This window comes from Somniosus microcephalus, chromosome 30, assembly GCF_052327205.1.
Source record: "Somniosus microcephalus isolate GS21.2 chromosome 30, FLI_Smic_1.0, whole genome shotgun sequence".
Lineage (NCBI taxonomy): Eukaryota > Metazoa > Chordata > Chondrichthyes > Squaliformes > Somniosidae > Somniosus > Somniosus microcephalus.
In genome coordinates this window covers 28589520-28605443 of record NC_141016.1, presented here as the reverse complement: position 1 = coordinate 28605443, position 15924 = coordinate 28589520, and the positions used below count along the sequence as shown (strand labels likewise).

The window sequence follows — 15924 nt, the reverse complement described above, 5'->3', positions numbered from 1 at the left end:
AAAGGCCCCGGCAGACTGGAAAACTGCTAATGTAACACCCTTATTTAAAAAGGGCAGTAGACAGAAGGCTGGAAACTATAGACCGGTTAGCCTAACATCTGTGGTAGGTAAAATTTTGGAGTCCATTATTAAGGAGACAGTAACAGGACATTTGGATAATCATAATTTAATAGGACAAAGTCAGCATGGTTTTATGAAGGGGAAGTCATGTTTGACAAATTTGCTGGAGTTCTTTGAGGAGGTAACATATAGGGTGGATAAAGGGGAACCAGTGGACGTAGTGTATTTAGACTTCCAAAAGGCATTTGACAAGGTGCCACACAAAAGATTATTGCTTAAGATAAAAAATCACGGGATTGGGGGTAATATTCTGGCATGGATAGAGGATTGGCTATCTAACAGAAGGCAGAGAGTTGGGATAAATGGTTCATTCTCAGACTGGCAATCAGTAACTAGTGGTGTTCCGCAGGAGTCAGTGCTGGGTCCCCAACTCTTTACAATCTATATTAATGATTTGGAGGAGGGGACCGAGTGTAACATATCAAAGTTTGCAGATGATACTAAGATGGGAGGGAAAGTAGTGAGTGAGGAGGACATAAAAAACCTGCAAGGGGACATAGACAGGCTAAGTAAGTGGGCAGAGATTTGGCAGATGGAATACAATACTGGAAAGTGTGAGGTTATGCACTTTGGCAGGAAAAATCATAGAGCAAGTTATTATCTTAATGGCAAGAAACTGGAAAGTACTGAAGTACAAAGGGATCTGGGGTCCTGGTGCACAAAACTCAAAAGGTTAGTATGCAAGTGCAGCAAGTGATTAAGAAGGCCAATGGAATGTTGGCTTTCATTGCTAGGGGGATAGAATATAAAAATAGGGAGGTATTGCTTCAGTTGTACAAGGTATTGGTGAGACCGCACCTGGAATACTGCATACAGTTTTGGTGTCCATACTTAAGAAAAGACATACTTGCTCTCGAGTCAGTACAAAGAAGGTTCACTCGGTTAACCCCGGGGATGAGGGGATGGACATATGAGGAGAGGTTGAGTAAATTGGGACTCTACTCATTGGAGTTCAGAAGAATGAGAGGCGATCTTATTGAAACATATAAGATTGTGAAGGGGTTGGATCGGGTGGATGCGGGGAGGATGTTCCCGATGATGGGTGAAACTAGAACTAGGGGGCATAGTCTTAGAATAAGGGGCTGCTCTTTCAAAACTGAGATGAGGAGGAACTACTTCACTCAGAGGGTGGTAGGTTCATGGAATATGCTGCCCCAAAAAGCTGTAGAAGCTACATCATTACATAAATTTAAAACAGAAATAGACAGTTTCCTAGAAGTAAAGGGAATTAAGGGTTACGGGGAGCAGGCAGGAATTTGGACATGAGTCTAGGTTTGGATCGGTCATGGCCCTGTGGGTAGCGGAGCGGGCCCAGGGGCCGTGTAGCCTGATCCTGCTCCTATTTTGTGTGTCTAATTCTGTTAGATTCAGGAGATGGTTCTGTGATAGTAGATTGGCGGTTAGGATCAGATCAGCCATGATCTTATTGAATGGCGGAGCAGGCTCGAGGGGCCGATTGGCCTACTCCTGCTCCTATTTCTTATGTTCTTATTTCAGGCCATGAGGTTGCAGATTGTGGTGGAATACAATTCTGCTGCTATTGATGCCCCACAGCACCTCGTGGATGCCCAGTTTTGAGCTGCTAGATCTGTTCTGAATCTATCTCATTTAGCACAGTGGTAATGCCACACAACACGATGGAAGGTGTCCTCAGTGTGAAGATGGGACTTCATCTCCATAAGTGCTGTGTGTTGGTCACTCCTACCAATACTATCATGGACAGATGCATCTGCAACAGGTAGATTTGTGAGGGATGAGGTCAAGTAGGTTTGTCCCTCGTGCTGGTTCTCTCACCACCTGCCACAGGCCCAGTCTGCCAGCTATGTCCTCCAAGACTTGGCCAGTATTGGTGCTACCGAGCCACTCTTGGTGATGGACATTGAAGTCCCCCATCCGAGTGCATTCTGTGCCCTTGCTACTCTCAGTGCTTCTTCCAAGTGGTGTTCAACATGGAGGAGTACAGATTCATCAGCTGAGGGAGGGCAGTAGGTGGTAATCAGCAGGAGGTTTCCTTGCCCATGCTTGACCTGAAGCCATGAGACTTCATGGGGTCCAGAGTCAATGTTGAGGACTCCCACGGCCACGCCCTCCTGATTGTATACTACTGTACCGCCACCCTGGTGGGTCTGTCCTGCTGGGACATTGACTGAAAGGTATGATTCTGTGAGCATGACTATGTCAGGTTTGACTAGTCTGTGGGACAGCTCTCCCAATTTTGATGTGCCTTTGTCAAGTCCGACTCCAATGCCTAGGTCGATGCCAGGTAGTCCGTCCAGTTTTATTGTTATTCGTAGCAGTTTGATACAACTGAGTGCCTTACTGGGCTATTTCAGAGGACAGTTAAGAGTCAACCACATTGCTGTGGTTCTGGAGTCACATATATGTTAGACCAGGACTAAGGACGGCAGATTTCATTCTTTAAAGATTTACTGATACTAACTTTTTATTCCAGATTTATTTAATTAAATGAATTTAAAGTCGCCAGCTGCCATAGTGGGATTTGAACTCATACCGGGGGAATTACTAGTCCAGGTCTCTGGATTACTAGACCAGTAACCTAACCACTATGCTACCCTACTGACAGGACTGAACAGACTAGATGCAGGAAGGATGTCCTCGATGGTCGGGGAGTCCAGAACCAGGGGTCACAGTCTAAGGATAAGGGGTAAGCCATTTAGGACAGAGATGAGGAGGAATTTCTTCACCCAGAGAGTGGTGAACCTGTGGAATTCTCTACCACAGAAGGCAGTAGAGGCCAATTCATTAAATATATTCAAGAAGGAGTTGGATATATTTCTTGAGGCTAAAGGGATCAAGGGGTATGGGGAGAAAGCAGGGACCGGGTACTGAATTTGGATGATCAGCCATGATCATATTGAATGGCGGAGCAGGCTCGAGGGGCCGAATGGCCTACTCCTGCTCCTATCTTCTATGTTTCTATGACACTAGTTGGAGCTTTATGAGCTCCAGATCCCCATAGCGATACCTACAGCATCGCTGATGCGCTCCAGAGGGAAATTCACTTTGTCCCGAGTTTGCGTGAGCAACAACAGAGGAGATCGATAAACATCTTATTGAGACTAAACTGAAAGAAGATGATATTGGAGATAGCCATGAATCTAAAAATAAATGTTCAATGATTTCTCGGACTCAAACACTGCCCAGTGTCACACTTCACACAAAATGCTGGTATAGAAACATAGAAGATAGGAGCAGGAGTAGGCCATTTGGCCCCGCGAGCCTGCTCCGCCATTTAATGAAATCATGGCTGATCATCCAAATTCAGTACCCTGTCCCTGCTTTCTCCCCATATCCCTTGATCCCTTTAGCCTTAAGAAATATATCTAACTCCTTCTTGAATATATTTAATGAATTGGCCTCAACTGCCTTTTGTGGTAGAGAATTCCACAGGTTCACCACTCTCTGGGTGAAGAAATTCCTCCTCATCTGTCCTAAATGGCTTACCCCTTATCCTTAGACTGTGACCCCTGGTTCTGGACTCCCCCACCATTGGGAACATCCTTCCTGCATCTAGTCTGTCTAGTCCTGTTAGAATTGTATAAGTTTCAATGAGATCCCCTCTCATTCTTCTAAACTCCAGCGAACATAAGCCCAATCGCCCCAATCTCTCCTCATATGTCATTCCTACCATCCCAGGTATCAGTCTGGTTCCCAGGTATCAGTATACACAGGACTGTCAGCATCTGCAAAGAGAGAAAATCTGTGTGATGATATTTCAGGTGTAAATCCTTTGTCAGACTTATAAAGAACAAAAACGCACATTTCTGTCGCACCTTCCACGACCTCAGGAGCGCTTTACAACCAGTGTAGTTGGATGTGTAGTCACTGTTGTAAATTAGGAAACGCAGAAGCTATTTTGCGCACAGCAACCTCCCACAAAGGGAGAGAAATGACCAGGTCATCTGTTTTAGTGATGTTGGTTGAGGGATAAATATCGGCCGGGACACCGGGGAGAATTCTCCCCCCGCACACCCCCCTCTTCTTCAAAATAGTGTTGTGGAATCTTGTACATCCAGCTGAAATGAAGATTTTGAATTTTTGAATTTGTCTCCTCCTTTTGCCCGTGAACAGCCAGGCTGCTTCAGGACTTTGCTTATCGTGGCTCTGTGACTTGACACAAGTGGCCACTGGGCAAGAGCTTGGGTCTGACTTGTACCCGGATAACACTGGAGCAAAATGGACAAAAATCGCAAATGCCGTAATTCTGAAATAAATGCCGGAAATATGTAGTAGGTCAGCCAACTCAAGTGACAAAACACTGGTCTGGGTTGTGACCAGCGGAAGTCAAGCTTCCACTTGACGAAGAAACCGTCAAGGTGAAAGCATCAATTATATTTACACTATTCCCCCATATCCATCGCTGATTTCCTGCACAGATAGCAGTTACTGGCTCAGATATCACAGCAAAGCCAGCACCGCCTTGCTCTGAGTTTAACCGAGCGCTCATTTAACTGCAGTAATGAAGAAACCATTATCCTCTGTGCTGCAGTTACAGGCAGCTGTGCTGGGCTATAATATAAGACATGCTCTGCTGCGTGTAATTGGAATTTGAAGTCTCCTCTCTGCGACACCTACACACAGAGCTCATCACACAGTCCTTCACGGGTCAGTGATGGACTTGCTCGGTCTCCGCCTGGGCCTGATTGAGCAAGGCTGGGTCAGGCTGGTGAGTCCAGTAGTGTTATTCTATGTAACGGGATGGAATGCTTCATAATTTGCTGAAATCACAAGTGAAAATAATTATGCCCTGAATGAGGGGAAGGATAGAGAGATCCAGAGGAGCAGATACAGGGCTAAAAATTCGATTAGGCACGAAAACGGGCATGGGGATCACGATGTGCAATCTGCCCACGCCCATTCAAAGTAATGCAGGCAGCATGCGACCTTTGTGCTGCCCGCTAATGACCATGATTGCTGCGTTCAGCTCAGCGCTGAATGTGCTGCTGAGAAACATAGAAACATAGAAGATAGGAGCAGGAGTAGGCTGTCACAAATCGCAATTTCTACAAGAAGTAACTCAGGAAGTACTACTGAACAGCCAGCTAAGGGCGCCGTCCAAGGAGTATAAATACTCGGGCGTGGGCCAAATTTGGCCAGAGACAATCTGGAAACAGGAAGCTAGTGACTACTAACTAGACCTCCATGTTTTGTTACAAGTCGATTAAAGCCTTGCTTTATGTACAACCAAGTGCATAGTGAGTATTTATTACATCATAGGCCATTCGGCCCCTCGAGCCTGCTCCGCCATTCAATGAGATCATGGCTGATCATCCAAACTCAGTACCCTGTCCCTGCCTTCTCCCCCTATCCCTTGATCCCTTTAGCCTTAAGAAATATATCTAAATCCTTCTTGAATATATTTAATGAATTGGCCTCAACTGCCTTCTGTGGTAAAGAATTCCACAGGTTCATCATTCTTTGGGTGAAGAAATTCCTCCTCATCTCTGTCCTAAATGGCTTACCCCTTATCCTTAGACTGTAACACTTGATTCTGGACTCCCCAGCCATCGGGAACATCCTTCCTGCATCAAGTCTGTCTAGTCCTGTTAGAATTTTATAAGTTTCAATGAGATCCCCTCTCATTCTTCTAAACTCCAGTGAGTATAAGCCCAATCGACCCAATCTCTCCTCATACGTCATTCCTGCCATCCCAGGTATCAGATTGGTGAATCTTCGCTGCACTCCCTCCATGGCAAGAACATCCTTCCTCAGATAAGGTGACCAAAACTGCACACAATACTCAAGATGTGGTCTCACCAAGGCCCTGTACAACTGCAGCAAGACATCCTTGTTCCTGTACTCGAACCCTCTCGCTACGAAGGCCAACATACCATTTGCCTTCTTAACCGCCTGCTGCACCTGCATGCTTACCTTCAGCGACTGGTGCACAAGGACACCCAGGTCTCGTTGCACTTCCCCTTCTCCCAATCTATTGCCGTTCAGATAATAATCTGCCCTCCTGTTTTTGCCACCAAAGTGGATAACCTCGCATTTATCCACATTATACTGCATCTGCCATGCATCTGCCCAATCACCCAACCTGTCCAAATCATACTGGAGTTTCTCGGCATCCCCCTCATAGCGCACACGCCCACCCAGCTTTGTATCGTCTGCAAACTTGGAGATATTACATCTAGTTCCCTCATCTAGATCATTAATATATATAGTGAATAGCTGGGGTCCTTGGACCGATCCCTGCGGTACCCCACTACATCTTTTATAATGGACTCTAGCATTTTCCCCATGACCGATGTCAGGCTTACCAGTCTATAATTCCCCGTTTTCTCTCTACCACCTTTTTTGAATAGTGGGGTAACATTAGCTACCCTCCAATCCATGGGAACTGTTCCAGAGTCTATAGAAGTTTGGAAGATGACCAGCAATGCATCTACTATTTCTAGGGCCACTTCCTTAAGTACCCTAGGATGTAGATTATCAGGCACTGGGGATTTATCAGCCTTCAATCCCGTCAATTTCCCTAACACCATTTCCCTACAAATACTGATTTCTTTCAGTTCCTCCCTCTCATTGGACCCTATGTTCCCCAACATCTCTGGGAGGCTATTTGTGTCCTCCTTTGTGAAGACAGAATCAAAGTATGTATTTAATTGGTCTGCCATTTCTTTGTTCCCCATTATAAATTCCCCTGATTCTGACTGCAAGGGACCTATGCTTGACTTCACCAATCTTTTTCTGTTCACATATCTATAGAAGCTTTTACAGTCAGTTTTTATGTTCCCTGCATGTTTACTCTCATACTCTATTTTCCCCCTCTTAATTAATCCCTTTGTCCTCCTTTGTTGAATCCTAAACTGCTACCAATCCTCAGGTTTGCTGCTTTTTCTGGCCAATTTATATGTCCTCTCCTTGGATCTAGGCTATCCCTAATTTCCCTTGTTAGCCACGGTTGATTCACCTTTTTTGTTTTATTTTTATGCCAAACAGGGATGAACAAATTCTGTAGTTCATCCATGCGATCTTTAAATGTTTGCCATTGCCTATCCACCGTCAACCCTTTGAGTAACATTCCCCAATCAATCCTACCCAACTCGCGCCACATACCATCGTAGTTTCCTTTATTTAAATTCAGGACCCTAGTCTCTGAGTCAAATACTTCACTCTCCATCTTAATGAAGAATTCTATCATATTATGATCGCTCCGCTCCAAGGGGCCTCGCACAGCAAGATTGCTAATTATTCCTTTCTCATTACATAATACCCAGTCTAAGATGGCCTGATCTCTAGTTGGTTCCTCGACATATTGGTCCAGGAAACCATCCCTTATACACTCCAGGAATTTCTCCTCCACAGTATTGTTACTAATTTGGTTAGCCCAATCTATATGTAGATTAAAGTCACCCATGATAACTACTGTGCCCTTATTGCACGCATCTCTAATTTCCCGTTTAATGCCATCCCCAACCTCCGCATTACTGTTTGGGGGTCTGTATACAACTCCCACTAACGTTTTCTGTCCCTTGGTGTTTCTCAGCTCTACCCATACAGATTCTACATCATCAGAGCTAATATCCTTCCTTAAAATTGTGTTAATCTCCTCTTTAACCAGCAATGCTACCCCACCTCCTTTTCCTTTTTGCCTGTCTTTTCTGAATATTGAATACCCCTGGATGTTGAGTTCCCAGCCCTGGTACCCCTGGAGCCATGTTTCCGTAATCCCAATCATATCATATCCGTTTACATCTATTTGCGCAGCTAATTCATCCACCTTATTACGAATGCTCCTCGCATTAAGATACAAAGCCTCCAGGCTTGTTTTTTTAACACTCTTAGACCTTTTAGAATTATTACTTACTGTGGCCATGTTTGATTTAAACCCTTGATTACTCTGACTGCCACTTTTGCTTTTCTCCTTTCTGTCTTTTGCTTCTATCCTTGTTTTCCTTTCCTCTGTCTCCCTGCACAGGTTCCCAACCCCCTGCCATTTTACATAAGAACATAAGAAATAGGAGCAGGAGTAGGCCAATCGGCCCCTCGAGCCTGCTCCACCATTCAATAAGATCATGGCTGATCTGAGCCTAACCTCAAATCTACTATCACTCTACATCCCTCCCGAACCCATGTGATCTCCTGGGAGAGGCGAAAAACCAGATAAAAAACCCAATGGCCAATTTGGGAGAAAAAAAATCTGGGAAATTCCTCTCCGACCCATCTAGGCGATCGAAACTCGTCCAGGAGATCACTGTCCCTATATTTTCTACAGTACTTACCTTCTGGAAAAGATGATCTCCACCCCAGCCAGGAACAGGAATAGAACCATCTCCTGAAATCTAACACATAATTAGAACACAAGTAGGAGCAGAACCAGGCTACACGGCCCCTGGGCCCGCTCCACTACCCACAGGGCCATGACCGATCCGAACCTAGACTCATGTCCAATTTCCTGCCCACTCCCCGTAACCCCTAATTCCCTTTACTTTTAAGAAACTGTCTATTTCTGTTGTAAATTTATTTAATGATGTAGCTTCCACAGCTTTCTGGGGCAGCAAATTCCACAGACCTACCACCCTCTGAGTGAAGAAGTTTCTCCTCAACTCAGTTTTGAAAGAGCAGCCCCTTATTCTAAGATTATGCCCCCTAGTTCTAGTTTCACCCATCATTGGGAACATCCTCACCACATCCACCCGATCAAGCCCCTTCACAATCTTATATGTTTCAATAAGATCGCCTCTCATTCTTCTGAACTCCAATGAGTAGAGTCCCAATCTACTCAACCTCTCCTCATATGTCCACCCCCTCATCCCCGGGATTAACCGAGTGAACCTTCTTTGTACTGACTCGAGAGCAAGTATGTCTTTTCTTAAGTATGGACACCAAAACTGTATGCAGTATTCCAGGTGCGGTCTCACCAATACCTTGTACAACTGCAACAATACCTCCCTATTTTTATATTCTATCCCCCTAGCAATAAAAGCCAACATTCCATTGGCCTTCTTGATCACTTGCTGCACCTGCATACTAACTTTTTGAGTTTCGTGCACCAGGACCCCCAGATCCCTTTGTACTACAGTACTTTCCAGTTTCTTGCCATTAAGATAATAACTTGCTCTATGATTTTTCCAAAGTGCATAACCTCACACTTTCCAGTATTGTATTCCATCTGCCAAATCTCTGCCCACTTACTTAGCCTGTCTAAGTCCCTTTGCAGGTTTTTTATGTCCTCCTCACTCACTACTTTCCTTCCCATCTTTGTGTAGTATGATTAGTTTAAACCCTCCCCCACAGCACTAGCAAACACTCCCCCTAGGACCTCAGTCCCAGTCCTGCCCAGGTGCAAACCGCCCGTTTTGTACTGGGTGGGACCAACAAGTCCAGGGCACCCTGGATGTCAAGGGATATACAAGAATGGATTAGGAAAATAAGGGAGGCTTTTGGCAGATATAAAGGACTAAAAACAGTGGAAGCCCTAGAGGAGTATAGAAAGTGCAGGGGGGTACTTAAAAATGAAATTAGGAGAGCAAAGAGGGGGCATGAAAAAACACTGGTGGACAAAATAAAGGAAAATCCCAAGGTGTTTTATAAGTATATTAAGGGCTAGAGGATAACCAGGGAAAGAGTAGGGCCCATTAGGGACCAAAGTGGCAATAGAGCCGGAATATGTAGGTGAGGTTTTAAAATGAATATTTTGCATCTGTGCTCACTATGGAGAAGGACAATGTAGGCATAGAAATCAGGATTGTGATATACTTGAACAAATTAGATATTGAGAGGGAGGAGGTACTAGCGGTTTTAGCGGACTTAAAAGTGGATAAATCCCCAGGCCCAGACGAGATGTATCCCAGGCTGCTGTGTGAGGCAAGAGAGGAGATTGCAGGGGCTCCGACACAAATTTTCAGAACCTCTCTGGCCACAGGGGAGGTGCCAGAGGACTGGAGGACAGCTAATGTAGTACCATTATTCAAGAAGGGTAGTAGGGATGAACCCGGGAATTACAGGCCAGTGAGCCTAACATCAGTGGTAGGGAAATTATTGGAAAAAATTCTGAGGAACAGAATTAGTCTCCACTTGGAGAGGCAAGGATTAATCAAGGATAGTCAGCATGGCTTTGTCAGGGGGAGATCATGTCTAACCAATTTGATTGAATTTTTCGAGGGGGTGACTAGGTGTGTGGATGAGGGTAGTGCAGTTGATGTAGTCTACATGGACTTCAGTAAGGCTTTTGACAAAGTCTCGCATGGGAGACTGGTCAAGAAGGTAAGAGCCCATGGGATCCAGGGCAATTTGGCACATTGGATCCAAAATTGGCTTAGTGGCAGGAGGCAGAGGGTAATGGTCGAAGGTTGTTTTTGTGACTGGAAACCTATGTCCAGTGGTGTACCGCAGGGATCGGTGCTGGGTCCCTTGCTGTTTGTAGTGTACATTAATGATTTAGATATGAATGTAGAAGGTATGATCAGTAAGTTCGCAGATGACACGAAAATTAGTGGAGTGGTAAATAGCAAGGAGGCAAGCCTCAAGCTACAGGACGATATAGACGGGTTGGTCAGATGGGCAGAACAGTGGCAAATGGAATTTAACCCTGAAAAGTGTGAGGTGATGCATTTTGGGAGGACTAACAAGGCAAGGGAATACACAATAAATGGTAGGATCCTAGGAAGGACAGAGAATCAGAGGGACCTTGGTGTGCATGTACATAGATCCCTGAAGGCAGCAGGACAGGTAGATAAGGTGGTTAAGAAGGCATATGGGATACTTGCCTTCATTAGCCGAGGCATAGAATATAAGAGCAGGGAGGTTATGATGGAGCTGTACAAAACACTAGTTAGGCCACAGCTGGAATACTGTGTGCAGTTCTGGTCGTCACACCATAGGAAGGATGTGATTGCATTGGAGAGGGTGCAGAGGAGATTCTCCAGGATGTTACCTGGGCTGGAGCGCTTCAGCTATGAAGAGAGACTGGACAGGCTGGGGTTGTTTTCCTTAGACCAGAGAAGGCTAAGGGGATCCTGATTGAGGTGTACAAAATTATGAGGGGCATAGATAGGGTAGATAGAAAGGACCTTTTCCCCTTCGTAGAAGGGTCAATAACCAGGGGGCATAGTTTCAAGGTAAGGGCAGGAGGTTTAGAGGGGATTTGAGGAAAAACTTTTTCACCCGGAGGGTGGTTGGAATCTGGAACTCACTGCCTGAAAGGCAGGAACCCTCACAACATTCAAGAAGCATTTAGATGAGCACTTGAAACGCCATAGCATACAAGGCTACGGACCAAGTGCTGGAAAATGGGATTAGAATAGACAGGGCTTGATGGCCGGCGTGGACACGATGGGGCGAAGGGCCTCGTTCTGTGCTGTAAAACTCCATGGGGGAGAAATTCAGTTGTTAGCGCCAGCGATTAATGCCTAAAGAGGCCGAGAATTGGGGCGTTACCCAATTTTCGGGCGGGCGCAGTGAACCCAGCGCCTCTTGCCATATTGAATGGGCTTTTAGCGCCGGCGCTAAATCTTAGCGCCCGCTCGCAGGCACAGGCAGATCATGACGTCATTTCAGTGTGCAACGCCTTTTTGGCGCCCCGGACCGGAAATTCAGTGGCGCCCCCCTCTGTTCCGACCGGCGCTAATAAGGACAGCTTCCTGGAACGTTCCCCAGTGGCTCTCGGGCTTAGGGGGGGCGCTCTTTAAAGGGGACTGCGCTGGTATAAAAGCGGCAGCCATTTTGGGAGCACAACTTATTTGAGATTTACACAGAGTTGCAAAGTTGAACTCTGAGCCATTTCACTGGTGACCCAGCGCTGCCAGAGGACCTTCAGCCTTCATACCATCACCCTGCTGCTGGTGAGCATTTACACCCTATTTAACTTCTGCTGACCTATTATTATGGGGGCTGCTTTGGAGGGGAACGTCCTGCTGCTCGACCATCTGGAAAGGGCACAGGGACAGAGGGAGAGAGGGCCAGGAATGGCCAGACGGAGGAGGGCCAACAGGCGTTGCCACACCAGACCTTACGCTGCCAGGGTATTCAGGCAGCAGTTCTCTTACCTCAACATGTCGGAGGAGCAGTGTGTTAGGAGGCTGCGATTCCGAAAGGAGGTGGTAACTGAGCTGTGCCACCTGCTTCAGGAAGATCTGCAGCCGCAGATAAGGTGCAGGACCTGTCTGTCGGTGGCTGTGAAGATAACAGTGGCATTGAATTTCTATGCGACCGGCTCCTTCCAGTCAGCAACTGGGGACATTGCCAACATATCCCAGTTTGCGGTGCATAGCTGCATCCAGCAGGTTACAGATGCCCTGTTTAAAAGGCAGCGTCAGTACATATCCTTCAATGTGACACCGGAGAAGCAGCGGGAGCATGCAGAGGGCTTCGCGGCAATAGCGGACTTCCCCATGGTGCAGGGCGCCATTGACTGCACGCACGTGGCTTTGCGGGCGCCTGTACAGAATCCTGAGAAGTTCCGCAACCGCAAGGGGTTCCACTCCTTGAATGTGCAGCTGGTCTGTGACCACCGACAGCTGATCCTGGCGGTCAATGCACAGTTCCCAGGCAGCAGCCACGACGCTTTCATCCTGCGCCAGACTTCAGTCGCTGACCTTTTCGAGGCCCCGGCTCACCCAGAAGGCTGGCTTCTCGGCGACAAGGGCTATCCACTGTGCCCATGGCTGATGACCCCGCTCCGGACGCCCAGCACCCCTGCAGAAGAGCACTACAATGTCAGCCATCAGGCGACGAGGAACATTGTGGAGCACACAATCGGCGTGCTGAAGCAGCGGTTCCGCTGTTTGGACCATTCGGGAGGAGCCTTGCAGTACTCACCAGAGAGAGTCTCCCACTTCGTCGTTGTCTGCTGCATGCTCCATAACCTCGCCACCCTGCACACCCAGCCAATGCCAGCAGACATTGAAGGACCAGCAGAGGAGGAGCAGGAGGAGGAGCAGGAGGAGGAGGAGGAGGAGGACCAAGACAGGAGGGTCCGAGAGACTGGAAGGGCCGTCCGTCTGAGGCTGATAAGGAGTCGGTTCTAGGCCCCTCTCACGGACTGCTTGGTGACATTCGAAGACCAGGAATGGAACCATTCGGATAACCAAAAGCCTATGAAGGCCACAATGATTGTAAATAGCAGACATGGCCAATGACATTAAAATTTTTTGTTTATTTTGAAAACTGTGCTTCCTTCCAACATGACAAAGCAATGGCAACAGAAAGCTTAACTAACAAACTACCACATAAGTGACTCGCACACCCGGGAGACTATCCAAAACATGACTAACATTCAGAACAACATCCACGGCCTTGATTTCTAGAAATAGGACGTTTCAGCAGCACCTTCTACTCTTTCCCCTTTGATGGTGATCTACTTCTCTTGCGAGAACGGCCCCTTCCCTCCCTGCAGCTCCTCCGTAATGGGACCCCAGTGGCTGCATGAAGGCTGGGGGTCGCCTGCTGACTGTCCGAAAGTGCAGATGCCCCTGAGCGACGGCCTGGACGGACTCTGGGCTTGGAGGGGCCGGATGCTGACTGCTCCAAATGGGCATGGGTGGAAGCAATCTGTCCTGCAGGTGATGGCAGCTGCAGTGGAGACGTGCCAGCGTTGGCATCAGGAATGCTGACATCCTGAGAGCGGACACCTGCTCCGTGGTCGGCCGACACACTGGCACTCTGACGGGGCAGCACCGCAGCATGCGGACCAATCGGCTGGTCCACAGATTGCTGGCCTGCTGTGGTGTTGCAAGGGCCCCGGGTAATCCTGCCTGATCCATCGAGGGTGGCAGCAGTCAGTGCTTGTGTGGCCTCAATCTGCCTCTGCATGAGGCCAGCGAGGGACTGCGTGGCAGCACTCAGCACTTGCGTGGTAGGTGCCAGTGCTTCGGTGAAGCCCTGGACAGTCCTTTCCAGTGATGTCGCGACGCCCTGGACAGTCCTTTCCAGCGATGTGCCGACGCCCTGGGCAGTCTTTTCCAGGGCTGCCCCGAAGTCTTGTACAATCCTTTCCTGTGCTGCCCCGAAGTCTTGCACACTCCTTGCCAGTGTCTCGATGGATTCAGGCATCCTTGCAACTGCAGCCATCAGCTCAGTGTGCCTGAGTCGAGCCTGGGCGCTCATTTCTGCGAGGGAACGCACCTCTTCTGCGCTCTGTGCAGCAGTCATCGTGGCCTGACGTGCCCTCCAGGGAGACGGCTCCCGAACTTCCTTACCCCCCTTGCGCTGCTGGAGGCCGCTGGTTCCTGCAACTGGTTCCTCCTCAGAGCATCCCCCCTGCTCCCTTCCAGGGAAGCACTATCCCCAGTCTGCAGATGGGCTGGCTCGCCTGAGGGTGGGACGGATGGTCCGGCTTCCTCCTGCTCGTCACCTCCGGAGTCAGTGTCCCTGGCAGCTTGATGGCCCGGCTCCCGAGCTGGTGATGCAGCATCTGAAAGCAGGGAGGTTGAAGAGTGGCTTTAGCGAAAGGACAGGGTGGCAGCAAGGGATGCAAGAGTGCTGCAATGCTCTGACATGGGTCCAGACTGAAAAAGCATGCTGGTGGGGTGAACAAGTGGAAGGAGAGAGTTCAAAAAGGTGATGACCTTACCATCGCTGTGCACAATGGGGTCGGCAGCTCCAGTGGTGACAGGGCCACTCATCCGGCCTCCAACAATCTGGTGGACTCTTTCCTCCAGGTCCGTGAGTTCCTGCAGCTGAGGAGGGCCCCCTCCAGTACGAATGTGTTCCCTCCAGTTCCTGGCCAGCTTGCCCTGCAGGAGAAAGGACGGGAAGTTCTGAAACATGCTGCCCTGAGTTGTCATCTCATGCCCCCCCATGGTGGATCAGCCCTTACATTATGCCCTGAGTTGTCATCTCATGCCCCCCCATGGTGGATCAGCCCTTACATTATGCCCTGAGTTGTCATCTCATGCCCCCCCATGGTGGATCAGCCCTTACATTATGTCCTGAGTTGAATGTGCATGTGCGTTCCCAGAAAGGGCCATGGGTGCTGGCTGACAGATGGCCATTGGGGCATCGCGCACCCTCTGGCCATAAAGTCAGGTGCAGATAGAGGGATGAAGAAGATTGCCAACAAGCCACTCACTCTAACGACCCGAGTGAGATCGTTGAACTTCTTCCTACATTGCACAGGAGTCCTGGGCGCCACACTGCTGGAGTTGACTCTTTGACAAACTTCCCTCCAAGCTCTGCGGTACTCGTTCTGATGAGGCCTCCTGCCATTGTCAGGGTACAACACTGCTCGCCGGCGCTTCACTGCGTCAACCAAAGCATCCAATGCCCTTTCGGAAAACCGCTCCGCTCTCTGCCTCACCCTCTCCATCTGGTCAAAGTTTGTAACGCCTCAGATTGCACAGTGCCGATTTTGAGGCCTACAGGGCGATGAGTCTGGCTGCTGAACCTAAATGACCCGCCCCTTTAAGAGCTGGCCGGCGCCAGCATGTCTCGTGGTCATCGATTATTGACAGCACCTGCGCTGCGCCCGTCCGCCCAGATATTGAGTAGCGCCGCCAGGTTAGTGCCTTAGGAGTCCCGTGCAGCGCCTGATTTAATGCCGCAATCACCTTCAGGGGCGCAGCAACCCAATATCACTGGAGGTGGCGATAAGTTGCGCCTGGCGATAAAATTTATGCATCGCCAATTCTAGCGCCCCGAGTGGGGCTATACCCAATTTCTCCCCCTATGACTATGAAATTAAGGAAAGACAGTTGAATTTGTACAGGAATTTTTTTAGACCCCCAGCATCCACAGTATTTTGGAGGAGAGAGTTTCAGATTTCCACTAGCCTTTGTGTGAAGAAGTGCTTCCTGACATCACCCCTGAACGGCCTGGCTCTAATTTTAAGATTATGCC

The 15924-nt window shown here is 48.3% G+C and overlaps 1 protein-coding gene across 3 annotated transcripts in view; it reads left to right on the top strand.

Annotated features, from left to right (window-relative positions):
- The window catches only part of LOC147098058 (phytanoyl-CoA hydroxylase-interacting protein-like), a 170011-nt gene that overhangs the window by 137483 nt on the left and 16604 nt on the right, over positions 1–15924 (top strand). The gene's annotated exons all lie outside the window — the stretch shown is intronic.